This window comes from Accipiter gentilis, chromosome 4 (genome assembly GCF_929443795.1).
Source record: "Accipiter gentilis chromosome 4, bAccGen1.1, whole genome shotgun sequence".
NCBI lineage: Eukaryota > Metazoa > Chordata > Aves > Accipitriformes > Accipitridae > Astur > Astur gentilis.
The window spans coordinates 29,146,479-29,162,491 of record NC_064883.1 but is presented as its reverse complement, the minus strand read 5'-3'; positions in this window follow the sequence as shown (position 1 = coordinate 29,162,491).

Sequence of the window (16,013 nt, the reverse complement as noted above, 5' to 3'; positions counted from 1 at the left end):
TGGATTAAAATTAAGTCCTACAAGAAAATCAATGGAAAGCGATAAGGAAGTAAGTCAAAATGACAGCAGAATGAGACAGACGCTCTCTGAGAGCTTATTCAAGAGAACTGGTCAGAAGTAGAAAAGAAAATTTGACTGAGCCAATCCAAATCTAAATGGAAGAAAAAGAAAGGGAAATTGGAGAGATTAGAGAGAAAGCCCAAGGAAAATATTTCTGAGAAGATTATAAATCAGTGTGCAAAACAGAAAAGGGGGGGGGGGGGGGGGGGAAGAGGCAATTTTAATTATGTCTTAGAACAAGTGAAATTCAGTGCCCGGGAATAATTTTTTATACCATGCATTAGTTTACATAGCAGTAGACTTTGATTGACATGCAAATGTTGTTTTTCAGAAAACGGGGGGAGGGTGTGTGTGTGTGCCCTGTATGTGCAGTTACAAAAAAAAATCTCTGAAATGCATGCCTCTCAATCCATGCGCTGAAAAGACTTCCCCCCCCCCCCCCCCTTCCTCTTTTACAGGTTCATCCATTACAGAAGTGCTGTCCCAGGCTGTGGGCAGCTGGAGCTGCCTGCGCCCTGCCAGTCTCCTCCAGGGGGCCAGGGTGAGGGAGCCTGTCCCAGGGAAGGCTTTACCTTTCCTCGGCTACACCTTCAGTACCACTGGATGTCACTGTTGTTTCATGAAAGACAAAATCTTGCTGCTAGCGTTTTGACTGATAACTTTTAGTAAATAAATATATATGTATTTATATTCCCCTACCTGCAACTGTTCTGCACAAAGCTCGAAGTTACAGAACGACTGTGCAACCCCTCCCACCCCCCCCCCCCTCCGGCTCTCACTCACGTTTTTGATGACCATTTTACAGTGATTGTGTTTATAGGTCCTTTTGTGGCACCCTAAGAGGCACCTTTTCCATAAAGCATAGCTTTATGGTAGATGTAGAGTGTGGCAGAGCTGCCATGATGCATTTCAATTGTATTTTTGATATTTTTTTTTTTGCTTCCATTGCTATTATTTCCTGGGAAATATTTTCACTTACCTCAGCCAGACTGATTGCAGCTGTGTTTGAGTGGAGGAGTGAGCTGCCTGCCAGAGCAGCAGCATCTGCTGGTGTCTGCAGCCCTGGAGAGCCAGGCATTGCAGGGTTACCCTGGAGGTGTCTGCTTCTCTCCACCATTACAGAGGAGCGTGCAGAGACTCTGCCCCTAAATCAAGCACCTCCAGTACTAAAAGGCAGTGAGAAACTCAGATCCCGTTTCTTACAAAGGGAAAAGGTTTTTTCCCTGCCATTTTCGTGAGGTGGTATTCAGCTGGCCAAATGAACACATACAACTCTCTTTTTAAAGTCAGTGAAGAGGAACAGGCAATTCCAGGAAAGTGATTAATCCCATCTGAAAAAACGCTTCTAGCAGATAGGTCAGGTAGGTAAAGGCTTACAGGCACCTACTTCTGCTGACTGACACTGCAGGAGCCTTCAGTGACCAGCTGAAGGGTAGACCAGTCAGACAAGAAGTATCCTACCCATTTTACCAGGTATAGGTGCCTCTACAGCACTTTTTTTTTTTTTTTTTAAACAGTATGTAGATCTTTCCTACATAAACGTGACTCCACTATTAATGATCTTTGAGCCAGCTTTCTACATATTTCTCTAATGCTAAGCATGCCAGAAAAGGCATGTGACCCACCCCAAGCTGCCCGCCAGGAACGGCCCTAGCCTGTGCTATCCCCCCACCCCGGGACTGGCAGTGGTCCAAGAGAACCGTTGTTAGCCCCTGTTGAAAACACACTGGGAGTTGATCTGACAATTTGACAGTATGGACAGCAAGGCATTCCCATGCCCAGCAAGGCTCCCAGCACCATTTCATTATCAGTGCTGCAGCCTAGGTGTAAAAAAATATTTCCTGTTGGTGGCAGGTACATAAAACCCAGTTTCAGCATGGTCCTTAGCTCCCAAAGGCTTATCTGGTATATTGAGGACAACAAAACTGTTGTTACCTACAACAGTACGTGAAATACAATGCTAAGGAAGTGGTCCTCTATTTTCATGAAAATAGACCGGCTCTGTTAGCTGTTCTCCTTCTCACCCCCATATGAATTTCAAGCAATGCTGTTATAGACTTTAAGATTTCAGTGACCTCACACAGCACGAATGGTCCATGCAATAAGATAACAGCTGTGGACTTACTTCTGTAGAGAAGCAGTGTATCAGAGTCCAGCTCCTTTTAAGAGGTCAGACAAGTCTGAACAGTGTAAATAAGGAGAATAAGAAATTTCTTATGGTTGCCTGTATCACTTCATGGGAGAGAACTAAAAGAAGAGGAGAAGCTTGAGAATTAAAGCCTAATTATTTCAGCGAGGAGTTAACAAATTTGGGGCTAAAGGTCACAAATGCAGGCTGGCCTAAGAGATTTGCCACTTTTAATTAAAAATGATGCCAAAACCACTAGGTGGAATAATTCATGCTGCGCAAATTGAATATGAGCACTCCTCAGTCCCTGCTGGTTTTAGCAGTGCTGTTTTCCTTCTGTATCCGTAAATAAAGGATCGTGGAACGACTGCCGTCATTTAATAGGTCACAGCAAAATGTGTGAATCATGCAATGTTAGTTTCAGGGAATCAAAATGATCAGACATTTCCAAAAATAAGGCTTCTAGGAGTAACTGCTTGGAGTGGGACTCCTCTGGGATGTGACAGGCAATTCCCCCATTTCTCCATAGCACAGCCGTCTGCCATCACCTGCATCTTTGGGCTCCTGGTACCTACAGAGACAGAGGAAGGAAACTTATCTCCCCGGTGTCTGCACAGACAGTCAAGTTGCATCTTCTGCGTCTTATTTTGATTGCCATCGGTAGGCTTGTATCTGCCAGGAGGCCTAGGGCACTCCTTGGAGGTGTGTGGTGCTCCGGGGCTCCAGCCTGTGTTCCCCTTAGCCACAGCCTCAGGGCAGCTGAGCGTGCCCTGCTCACCCCGCCGCATGTTGCCAGTCCTGGCTGCTGTGGAGGCGAGACTGCTGTGCTGCCTGCCCAGCCGCAGCCTGTGTGCCTGACAGGCAGAGCTGCATATCAATTATGTGTATAAAATTAAGCAGCATGCAGAGATGCTGCGAGGTGTGGGGCAGGCTGAGATTACAGCCCTCTGCCTCTTCCAGTGCTGCGGCGGTTGCATGAGAACCCACGGGTGCAGGGAGCTGAGTGACACCCCTGCGCCCTCACTTCTTCCCCAGGTCCAGGGCTCCTCAGGGCAGAAGGCGAGGGCTAAAAATGCCAGGTTTTCCATATGCATCTTTATATGCATTTTTTTTCCTAATTTGTTGCCATTATTCCCATCACCCAAAGCATGACTAGCGATTTACAGAAGATGGAGCCAGCCTGATCCTGCCCGGGAGAGCTTGCATATATTCGCTTCCTGAGCTGTATCATGGTACATGTCCCCGTGGCGGCCGTGGAGATCTGATCCGCTTCACGCTCGTGGCTCTGCCACTTGGAGATTGTCACGGGCAGGGAGCTGAGAAACGTTGTTCTTTCACGCTCCGTAGCCCAGGGAGGCTTGGAGACAGACGCAGCCTGGCCCGGTGAGAGGACTTGCGCCGACACGGGAGCTTCTCCTCGCAGCTCCGAGCACGGAGCCCTGTTGGGAGCGTTTTGGCGGGGGGAGTGACACCCCGAGCAGGAGAGGGAAGCTAACGGCATCGCTGTGTGGTATCCTTTCAGAAAGCTTTTTGCATTTGCTGTTATCTCCACGAGTTAAATGTATGCAAATTAAACATGGCTGGTAGCCGCTAAATAGGTATTTCTTGCCAAAAATATCTGCTCTCTGGGGTCTCCACCTCTCTTGCGTTTGCAAACTGCATCAGATGCCGCATAAGTCATTCTCCAAAATGTGCTGACACGGATACCAATATCAGGGAAGAAGTTCCCAGCCCTCCCCGCTTTTTTCCTTTAATCTTTTTTTTTCATGATTTTAGGCTTTTGCTTTTACATTTCTAAGCAATTAATTTTTTGGCTTGCACATAGGCTCAACAGGTGTGGAATGACTGGCACGGCCCTGATACGCTCCATCTGGTTGCTGCTGATAAGGTAATCCTGTGGGCTGAGGGGCAATATCTCCAATAAGCTTAAGAGGCAGCAGCCTAATCTATTTGCAAGAGAGAACAAGCCCTGCAGCCAACATTGTTATTCCACGGGAACAATTGGGCACAGACAGCACTTTCATAGGCACAGTGGGGAGGCTTTCACCCGGCTATTTTTCCCCTGGGAGTGATGATTCACTCGGTGCAGTTGTACCCCCCTCTCAGAGAAAGGAAAAGCTTTGCTTTCTGAGTAACTTGCCCCCCAAATCCATGATCCAGCTGAATCAAACCAGTTATCACTTTGGTTCTTTACCTCCATAAGCTCTTGGGTCCTTATTTAATCTTCCCCAAAGCAATGGGAAAAGATGGCTGTCAGCTTTGTGTTGATAATAAATATTTTCTCCCGTAACTCCCATAAAACTATTGCAGCTGCTGAGTTCTGAATGTGGGGTGTGATGAGAGCAATGGCGGGTGTGCTCGGGGTGCCCTCTGCAGATGAAGGGCTCCGTCATCTCCTCTGTGCAGGTTTGGTTCTGCGGTCACAGCCAGGAGAGCTGTGCAGGCACACGGAGCACTGCCTTGCCTCCGCTCGGTATGTCGTCCTGGCTTGTGGCAGGAACCACGGAGTGCTGTGCCGAGAGCATCGCAAACCCACGCCTGTGCCTTTCACAGTGCCCATTTTGTGGGATTTCAGCCAACAGCTCTGGGGTTTATTTTATTGATGATTTCTGTTCTTAGCTTTCACTGTGTGCTTACCCTGTTCAAATACATCCTGTAGCTTCCCCCCAGCAAAATACACAAACGTGTGCTGCGGGTTCAGCAGGCGAGCCGCCCTGCCAAAGACACCCAGGCAGCCAGACAGCCCCGCTGTAGCTCCTTGACGAGCCACGGGAATTAATACCCTCTCCCCTGGGCTGGGGAAAGTGCAGAGGGCATTTTTAAGCCGGTCTCCACCTAGGAAAACAAATGGGCAGTGCTCCGACAGACACGTTTGCTCACGGGCAGGGTGGCGTTATCCCACTGCCATCGCGCAAGGGCACTGGAGTGGTGGAGGCACCTGACTGGGGAACCGCCACCCTACGCTGGACTTTGTGCTCCAGTAATGAGCAAAAGCAGTGTCCCTGGCAAACGCGGCACTGCTTGCAGCGACGGGAATTACCACAGCGTTGCATCAGACCTTCTGCCTTTGCTTCTGTCAGCCACAGTCATTTCTGCTATGTGCACGCACAACAAATACACCTGCCTGCCTGTGTCCGAGAAGACAGCAGCCAGCGGCAATCCTTCAGAGCAGGGGGGGGAGCGGGGAGCATACGGGCTCTCTTGCAGGAATAATTAAGCTTTTCCTCTTTTATACCTTGAGCAGCTGCTGGTGTCAGGGACTACACCATCTGCTGGTGAGCTAAGCAAAGAAGCTCACAGCAGCGAGGGAGGATCTCTGCCATCCTATCCTTTCCCGCAGGAAGGAGGTGGTTCAGGGGTGTCTCGGCCATTTCTGGTGCCCGGGGCTCCCTGGGGAAACTGGGAGCCCGTCAACCCTGCCAGCCCGCTGCGGAGAATCCCTGTGCCTCCCCTCGCTGCACTGGAGAGGGGTCAAACCCAAACGCACCCCCGAATGTGCTGAGGGGACCACCACCACCCCATGCAATGAAGGCACGGTGATGCCATGATGATGGCCTTGCTGCAAGATCCCGAAGTGAAGAGCTGGGGAAGATGCCACAGGACAAGGGTGGGCAGGTGACCTGAGAGAGGTGGCCCTTGCAGGGGACCCGTGGTGGGAGATGAGGCTGCTCTTCGTGGGGTGTTGTAGCAGCAATGCTGGGCTACAGCTGGTGCTCACCCCTCGACTGTTGGGGGCACGAGGCCAGGAGCTTCAGTTTTAACCAAAGGCACTTTTCCTGCCTCCATGGTTTATGGCATTCATGGATTTACCAGATGAAAAATTAAGATTATCGGATTAAATATACATAGTTGGTTCTCCGGTCAGAGTGAGCTTCATCTCTGCTGTCTCCCTTCTAAATGCCCCAGGGATGTCTGGGCACTGAGACAAGACTTCCAGCTCCCAGTTAAGAAACAGGTAGTGCCTCTGCTAGCACTTTTAAAATTGACAGCTTGGACATGAAAAGTGGGTCTTCCCCCTCCCAGCTCTCCCCCGTCCTGCCCCAGGGAGAGGGGCTCCAGCCGCACCTGCCTCAGCACCCCATTTTTCCAGGTCCCATAGACTCTCTGCCACCACGGAGCCCACGCTCACACTGGGTGCTCATCTGAGGTGCTCCTGTTCGCACTGGAGACAGCAAGTGAGGAAGGAGTGAGCATCAGCAATTACATGGAACAGCTTGCGTGAGGCTCACATACATGACTTTTGGGACAAGCGCAGAGCACAGAGATGATGGGAGAGGTCTGCATGCTGTCATCCCATCTCAGACAGAATGGATGAGGCCAAAATTCTGATTACTTTGCACCTGCGTAGCTTCACTGGTGTTAATTAAGTTGTGGAAATGGAGGATCCCTGTAAGCAAGATTCAAATCAGACACTGGTATTTAGCTCTGCTTCAGGTCCTCTCTATAGGGTTACCTCTGTCAAAGTGAAGAATGAAACAAAGAGGGAAAATCCTAAATAGTGATTAATGAAGAACAGTCCGTATTTAATCACAGCTTTCAATTCAGACTTTATAATTTAAACTTCAGTAATTGTCTTCAGGATTTTGGCATCTGCTCATCCCAGCCTACACACTTATCTTTGAACTAACAGCACGGCTTATCTTTGCAATTAGGCATTCAGTGTAGCAACAAATCTTCAATTTGGTGTGAGTCACTCAGCTGCTAAATCAAACAATGTGTCACTAAACAAACCAGTTTCCTCCTGACCTCATATGATGATAATAATGACTTGTGAAACCATCTTGAGATTTCTTTGGTATAATTTGCTGGTACTTTCTGACACAGTAGTTTTCATAAATGTAATTGGGTCCTGTGTTAGAAACAGGATACAGCAGTACACAAACAATTGATAGTAGTTATTATCACGGAAATGCAGGCAACCCACCTCGAAACCAGTTGCTAAAAAAGCAAAATATAACTTTCTAAAAGTAAGAGCTGTAAGTACAGGGTAAGCCAACAGCATCCGCTCCAATGGGCGGGTGGGGATCTGGGCTCCAGTAGTGGGGATGGGCGACACCAGGATGTGTGCTCCTGGTGCAGATGGGAGCCCCATGCCTCCGTACGCCCGCCACAAGCCCACTGCTCTGCATCACAAGTGTCTGTATGTGCGGTCGTTGTTAGAAGTAATCCATAACCTTCAGCTTAATGCAGTCAAGGTGGCATCTGGTGCCGAAAGGTTGTGGTACCTAGAAACTCCATCTCTGCACTCAACCAGAGAAGAGCAATGCTGGGGTGGAAGTTGTGATGTGCAGTCCCTGGGTGCTTAGACTTATAGTGCTCTGTCTTCTTGGCTCTGGAAGCCACCAGAGCTCCACCACAGCTCTTTCTCAACTGTAGCCGAAAAAACCTGAGCGCGCTTCTACTTCAAAGGTCCAGCTATGGGACATGAAAGCAGCTCTGCGTGGGTTTTGCTGTTAGCTGCTGACACAACATGGTCAGTGGTCATCCTCATTTCAGGCAGCAGCACAGGCTGCAGCCTTGAGCTGACACTGCTGCCTGCCACCTGGGTCTGTGTCTTCAGGGCTTCCTGGACCTCGTAGACACTTATCTAGCAGATACTCTATTGCAAAGTCTTTAGTGGCATACTCTCTGCTTAGCTGAAGGGATCCAAGTCGAAAGTCACTCACCTTCTTTCCCATTCCTACCACTTTGTCCCTCGGCATAAGCTCATTTCCCTCCTGTAGTCAACCTAACGCACGCAGGCAAGTTCTCATGTCCACATGTCAGCTAGTGTCAGATGAATTTTACACCTTTTTCACAGCGGAAAATGAACTTGGCAATTTGAAAAATGTGGCCCAAAAGCTGGGCAAGAGTCAAGATGTCATAGTCATGGTGGCCTCCTGCATTCAGGTGAACATATTAATCTAATTGTAGTATTTAATTAGCTTAATCGGATTTTTCATTGTACTGCACTGCTGTACTTCAGGTCTCAAAATAATTTCTAAGGCTAAAAATCCTTCTTTTGTCAAAGGAGGAGCTTGTATGAAGCAACAGAGGATTCAGCATTAGATATGGGCCATCGCCTGCCTGAATGAACAGATGAACCCTAATAAATAGGCAGGAGAGAGCCACTTACTAACACAATTTCACATTTCAATCAATGCAACTAAGGTGAAATAAAATGAAGACACTCAATTTTGATAGCAGTGCCAAGAGAAATAGGCTTCATGCTCTGTATTCCCTTTAATTATTGTCTTTGTCTGGTTCAGAAACTACATGAGGTACAGTGAATGCTATTACCTACAGCAGAGCTGCTGATCTGTAAAAAAAGCCGTATGATCAGATGCCAGCAAGGAAAAGGCAAGGGTCAAAACCCCAGTTGTTTCTTGTAGAAAGAAAACAGATTTCAGGATAGATGACATTCACCACAGAAAAGGCAACCACTTAGAGAGACCCTGAAGAGATGACAAATCTCACTTGTTTTGATTATATGCATTTTAAAGGTTTGATTTTGCAAACCTTCACCTTCATTTATACCACTGAGTTCATCAGCATCACTCCAGCAGCCCAGGCTTTCCTGGAACAGAGTCCCCTCCCAGCTGTTCCAAGCCTGGAAATGGGGCTGCTGCCAAACCATATCATTAACAGACAAAAATTAAAATGAACCACCTTATTCCCTTTACAATGGAAGCTTGATGGGTATTTTAAATTTTGTACCTACAGACTGTTCTTGCATCATGTTTTCATGTCTGTCTTCACAACTGTAGTAATTTTTTAAAAGGTGAAAGCTGAGATGTTCATACATCCTAGGGCTCCAAGAGCTGGAAGAAGCATGCTGCATGTCACAAGGCTCGTGGTAAAGACCAGCCACACAGCTATGGGAATGTTCATGCCATTATATGTAGTCCTAAGGAAGCAGCGCTAAATAGATCACACCTCTCCCAGACATTTCAGAGATGATTGCAAGATACAGTTCCCTTCAAACTCATGTCAGGGGATATTGAACGGTATTAGCAGAAAATGAAGACATTTCATGCAGCCCTCTCCAGCCAAAATCAGCTCAGTTGTTGTGAGTGGTAAGTTTGGGGTAGGAGGATGCTCCGAGCTTCACGATTTACTCATCCAGGCCACCAGACCTGATGTGGGACAGGGGGTCACGAACAGCTGGGTGGCCGGGTAGTGCACACCCTGACACCACAGTCACATCCCAGCTCATGTTTTCCCCATCCCAGCTCATGTTTGCTCCATTGCCTCTTTTTCCTGAATGCCTCCAGGAGCCACCCCCAGTGGGAGAGGCAGCCTCAGGCAGTTTGGGTTTCATCCGCACCAGAGACCACGTGGGTGACCTCTTCCCTGTCCACCTGACTCAAAACACACAGAAATGGCACTTTTGACATTATGAATCTGTTCAACTGATACACAAGTAACATGCCAGGTGGAATGACACCAACAGGGCTTTTCTTTACACTACTGACCAGAAGGAAACTTCCCAGAGGGAGATGCCATGTTATCCAAGCAGCTTTGTCTCCACAAAGTACTTGGCTTTGGCAGTGCGTGATCCTGGGGGGTCCTCGAGGGGGCTACCAGGCCACTGCAGAGTGGGGGGATAAACCAAACCCCAAATCTCTTCAAGAAGAAACTGGTATTTCAGCACAAATTTCCATGGCAACTATGTAATAAATTGACAGTTAGAAGAAATGTTGTCGAGTGAAGTGTCTGAGGGCAGTGAAAGGCTGAGAGGGAGACATGTGTGGGATGCTGGAGCTGCTGGCAGGAACTGGAAACTGATGTCACAGTGTGTGGTGAGCTAATAGATTACCTCATTTTTACATTTCCAGGACACAAGAGTGATACCGCAGCCTAAAAGAAAAGATTTTCAACTGCTTTGCGCAATTTGTTTTAGCTTCTTATCCTGTCAAAACAGCACTTGGCTCAGCATGACAAAGTTAGTACAACTTTATGCGGATGTTTCTATGGTGTCCTACCTGTACACTGTCAAGTTGCAGATTTTTTTCAAGTTTGTCTAAAAATTTTGTATTCTTCTAAAATCTCAATTACTGGAGATAAGGGGCATCCTCAGTATTTTAGTTTCTGCTTTATTTTATAAATGTTAGCCAAAAATTATTTCAAAAATCATCAACTGCAATATTTGAAATGCATTCTCATACTTTGGAGGATGACATCATATTTTCCAGTACTTAACTTTCAAAATATTGTATTGGTACTGCAGAAAGGACTGAAATGTTCAAACGCTATGACTGGCATACACAGCCCTGTGCAAGTATTAGTCTGTATCTAACTAGTCTGCTGTAAATATTTGCAATACCATTGATAACTTTCCTCCCTTCGCAGTTTCTAATTATCCTAAAGTTCCGGTCATTTTGAAGACATCCATTAAGTCTATTCAGCATTTGAATGAAGCCAATAGTCCTGAGAGTACCCTCAAGTACACCAGTAACTGACAATTTTTGTTTTTTAGCCAGAGTGAAATGAAGTTTTCACTAAGTCAAGACCAGCCTGTAGCAGTAGCTGAGAGGAAATCCACAACTTGTAAAAATCGTATCATTAGGTAACTGTAAGTGCCCCTGTGCTGGCCGGATGGTCTCACCACTGCCCAGAGGCAGTCCTGCCCCTCACCCTGGGGGACATGGGCACGGCTTGGGGGGACGGTGTCCCTCTGTCAGCTCCGCTGGGTGCTGCAGTGGGTGGACAGCAGGTCCTGTTTCCCTTGCCCTTCTCCATCACCCCTTGCCTTGCTCCTCCCCACCCAGGGCCACCTTTCAGAAGCACACACCAATTTACGCCGTGAGGTTTAGGTAACTCTAACTCAATTGCCGCAGATATAGTTGAACAAAAGAATAGACGCTACCTAGCTTCAAACAGGTGACAAGAAACGTAACGCTTTTATCAAGCCATCTAGGTCTGAAGAACAAGAGCTGCCCATTGGGTCTGGTCTTTCAAACCTCACAGTTCACATCTCTTCCCCAGCCAGAGGGGAAGGAGAACTGGCACCTTCATGAGTGGTTACATCTGCTGATGTCTCTGCTTTCCTCCTTTTACATACATAAGCCTGAAGCAAAATGCCCTCAGTATGGTGGACAGGTAGATGCTGCTTAAAATATCAGTAGATGCTGCCTGGTGTAAGAACAGGAGGCTCATGAGCTTTGCAATTTTATCACCAATTTCACCTGCTCAGGAATCCAAACACATGTGTATAATCTGACAGAGCTCTAAAATGTTTGCTGTGGTTTATCTTCAGCCAAAGACTAAAAGGGTAAATGGCATCAAAATACTGAGAGGGCAGCCGGCAAGGGCAGAGCTCATATACCTGGGTGGTATAGTACAGGAAGGAAACACAAGTGCGTCATAAATCCGTATTTCAGTGCTGCAAGGCACCCATGTTGACAGCTGGCACATTTCAGGATGTTGAATCGCTTATATTGAATACCCATAAGGATAAGCAAATTGGTGATTACAGCATCTGATTTACACTGTCACCATGCCACATGTCCTAGAACATTTAGTCACCTACTTTATACTTGTACAGAGATTCACCAATTTTAGGACCAAACATTTAAGGTGAGGGTTTTTTTAATTACTATTTTTGTATGAGGCACAGCACAGCAGACTGTATTTGTGTTTTGGGCATTGCAGAAAAGGCCATGGGCTATCAAAAGGAAAATCTAGCTAGGCTGACTCCATCTTACTGGTAGCACAGAAAATATTTAAGATACAAGATGGAATTTAATTTCTCTAGGGGCAACTTCAAAATGATGACTTAACTAGCTAGCACAACCCCTTTTGAAGCCAAAGTACATCGTCCCTGATGACTCCTGCTCTGTCCCATTAGCCCTGTGCAGCCCTTCAGAATCCAGCCTTGTTTGTTGAGCATTTGGTGCCATAGTACATTTTGCAGCTGGGATCACTTACACTCACTTGGCAGCTGTGTTCTGGCACCATCTATGATTCTATGATTCTCCTACATATTATGAAATGAGCAATGCATGGCTAGACCAGTGGGTGCTGCAGATATCCATGGTGCCAGTGTATTGACACAGGGAAATGCATGCATGTCCCACACACAACGGGACAGGCATCCCTACCTGAACAGTCAACTTTAACTGGGCATCAAAATCTGTGCCAGACAAGATGTCAACAGAGACAACTTCAAAAGAAGCAACATGAAACTGGCAGGAGCCTGAGACCTCAGAATTCACAGTGAGCTGGGAACAGGCAGGGCATGAAGCTCTGCCACAGCAGAGCAAAGCCAAGGTGCTAACTCAGATGACTCTGCCTTTACATGTTCAATACACTGCAGTTTGGCAGAGTACACCAAATGACACATAAGCAAATAAAGACAAAATAAGCTCCACGGAGTGCTGTTTCATCTTAATCAGCCATAATTACAATATCCATGAGGTTGTGGCTGTGCCAGCAATCTCCAGGAGGAGCCTGATACACAGTTCCTAACGAAGAGCTAACATGACTGGCAGGTGGAGGGAGCTAGCCCGGCCCTGTGGGCAAACCTATACATCAAAGTGTGAAGCCCACAAACCACCTCCTACAGCAAATCTTAATGAAAAACTGGAGGAAAATGCATACACAAAGGAGAAAGGTGCTTTACACATAAGGAAATAGAGAGGGCCCCTGTCTGTATTTTCTGCAATAGGCACCCAGCAAGGGCGAAGGCAGTGGCTGTGGTGCTGCTAAGAATCCTGCAGTGTGTGGGCTGGCAAGAGGTAGGCTTGGGGAGGAGCTAGAGGGGAACGAGTGAAGGGGAAGAAGAAAATCCTGGGAGGCAGGTAAATCCACCGTCCCTACTGCCCATTTCAAGGCAGATAAAACTGCCTGGAATGAGCGAATGAATGGTATAAACCACAGTTGACACTACTGCTCCTTTTTACTAACTCAGGCAGAAACTATGCAAAAAATTTAGGTTTTTTTCCACAGAGTTCTTCTAGAGGTAACTGTTTAAATTTGACTTTTCTGTTTTTCTTAGCTGTAAACAAACACTTCTGTCTCAATGGTGGAAGTTTCTGGGTTTATTCTGTCCCTTTCCAATTGCATCCACCATAGCAAAGTCAGACTCCATTAATTTATCATCACCCTTGTGCTTCCTCAAACAGGACCACATCAAATGTATCAGCGCCAGGAGCTTTCCACTAATGCTTGGCCAAAGATGCCCCTGAGTGCTCAGACTCACCGTAGCAACCCACATTACTGAGAGCATCCTGCAGGAGGGTATGGAGGCTAAAGCAGACATCTTTCCTGATGTGCACTTCAGCTCAATGGTCATGCCAGTTTTCAGCAGAAAGGGGACTAGATTCTGGTCTCATTTATGCCACTGGGAAACTGGAGTTGTTTTACCAGTCTCCCTGAAAATTTTTAATGTTTAATGAGAGATTTTGGCTCTGAGATCTAGGTCTCAGGTGCAGAAATTGGTGATCTGATCAAAAAAGAAAGAGAGATGTGATATTTATCTCAGATGGATGCACTCACAAAGGTCTGCCTTTCAAACAAAAAGATAACCTTGCATCTCCATCCACATTTACACCTCAAAAAGATTAAGTCAGAAAATGCACAGAAGCTTGAGATCTTTAACGTTGCTGACAACAGTGTGGGTGCAGGAAGGATTTCTGTGCTGGGGCTACCAGTGAGCTCAAGCAGCGATAGCAAATGCTGTGTTGTACTGTGGCTCGTGGATGCATCGTGATCCACTTGTTTCCATGTCTTTCAAAGCTTACATTGCCATCCGTTTGTTAGCTCCTGTGAGAAAGCCCGGGAGTTGGATTTGATGGGGTTTGCTATGCAAGTGAGGGAACTGGCTGTTTTTTCTTTCCAATCGCTGGCAGGACTAGCTCTGCGAATTGGCAGCACGGGCAGCAGTGGCAGGCAGAATGGCCTGAGCCCTTGTCCCCCTCCATGGCTACCCAGGCTCCTCCGCCTTCCCTCCTCGCTCTGCCCTTGCCTCGCAGATGAAAGATTATTCACATTTTGTTGAATCTTAGGATAGGTCTTTCTTTGAGTAGATCGAAATGTGAATAGTTGCATCCTTTTGGGAAAGTCTAGTTTCTGATGGGCCCAGTGTTAATCTTTCCAGGAATTAAAAAAAAATAAAAATAGAATCGAGTCAGTGTCAGTAAAGAGTATTCCTGCACTGCAACAGTTACAGCAATACTGCAACCTGTTTTGAAAAACCTACATTAAAGGAAGGCAGGAAATATTCTAAACTCATGTGTACTCTCAGATGTTGTCCATGTCTGTCCAGTCATCCTCGGTATTTCTGTCGTGTCCGTGTCCGTGTCGTTCTCAGCCTATCCCTGAGATTTCTCTTGTCTAACTTAGGAAAATCAAAATGCAAAGATTTCATCTGAAATAATCACCTAAGTGAAAAATCATTGGATCAAGACAAGACTTAAAAAAGACAGTTCACTCCCACCTAAGGTAGGCATTTGCAGAAGACAGGTAGCTAACCCCTCACTACAGAGGGTTCACGTTTGGAGGACTAGCATCAGGTCAGATGCCGCTCACTGTCCAAGTAAGGTTCACCCCCTCCTCTGCAACTTTCTCTGCTAACCCACTCATCCTCCCCCTGCAAAAAGAAGAAACCAGAGAGGGCAACTGCACCAGAATTTTAGTTCCTTAGGAGAGCTCTGGGGAGGGAAGGGGGGGACAGGGGACAGCTGTTGGGAGACCTGGGGCTGCCGTGCCACCTTGGGGTGGTGAGCTCAGAGCCACGGCATGTCTGGGGGCCCAGACAGCCACTTTGTCATTTAAACTGCTTCACAGCAGCAGGAGACAAAAGTAAATGTTTCCCCCGGGAGAAAGAATGTGGCGGATGTGCTACCACGGCTCGTTGTCGTCACCTTATGAGGGTGATGTCCACCTGTGGTGACAAGAGTGAATGAGGCAAGTTCACGTGTTATTATGGCAAAACCGTGCCAGATTTGGCCAGACTTCACCTTCTAAAGTAGAACTTTTTGCTATTTGACTTCTGTCTTTTCTTCACTATTGAACTGGGAAGGGGCAGAAGATGGGCATGTAACTGTGGGGGGCATAATTTTCCCCAGATCCGGGACAATTCAAATGTCAACTGTAAACTAAAGGGGGAATGGGGAGAGGCAGCAGCTGCCAAAGCAGAGCCGGCTCTGGCATCCATGCTCCTTCCGCTGGGGGACACCCTGCGATGCTCTCCCGTACCAGAGGAGAGAGGAAAGCTGCACCAGGCACCCCAGCCAGCATTTGCTGTCTGGCATGTGCTTCAGAGCACGACTTGTTTTACTCACCTCTCACCCCATGGACCCATAGAGACTGGCTTTAGGGAAACACCGTGCACCTTCCTGGGCAGTCACACACATTTCCAGCACTTCCCCTTCACGTAACTGCTTGTCTCTGTGGCTGTTATGACCTGGAGGTTTAGTGTCTTAAAATTGCTTTCTTCCAGGTATTATTGTTTAGCGTCAGAATTTATAAGGGTGAAAGATGAAGATGAGAAATTGCATTTTGGGTTATTCTCACTGGCCTCTCACTGAACTTCTCAGCTGAACGTCTCTTAGCAAAATCTTTATTTAAAATTATTTAAAGATGCTGTGACTTGACAACATCTTATTAGGATGCTGGGAACAAGACAGAAACAAGATCAACAGCCGTGCTGCGATTTCCATTTCTGTGCTGGAGGCCTACGACATTTGCTTACTCCAGCCCTCCTGCCACCACACAGTGGACCACTGGAGGTCCTTTCCAGCCTAAGTGAGGCTCTGATTTTATGGCTGCTCGAGCTTTTATACACAGTTCTGCAGCTTGAACTGAGTTACATGTAATGAGGGCATTTGTTAAACAACATGTC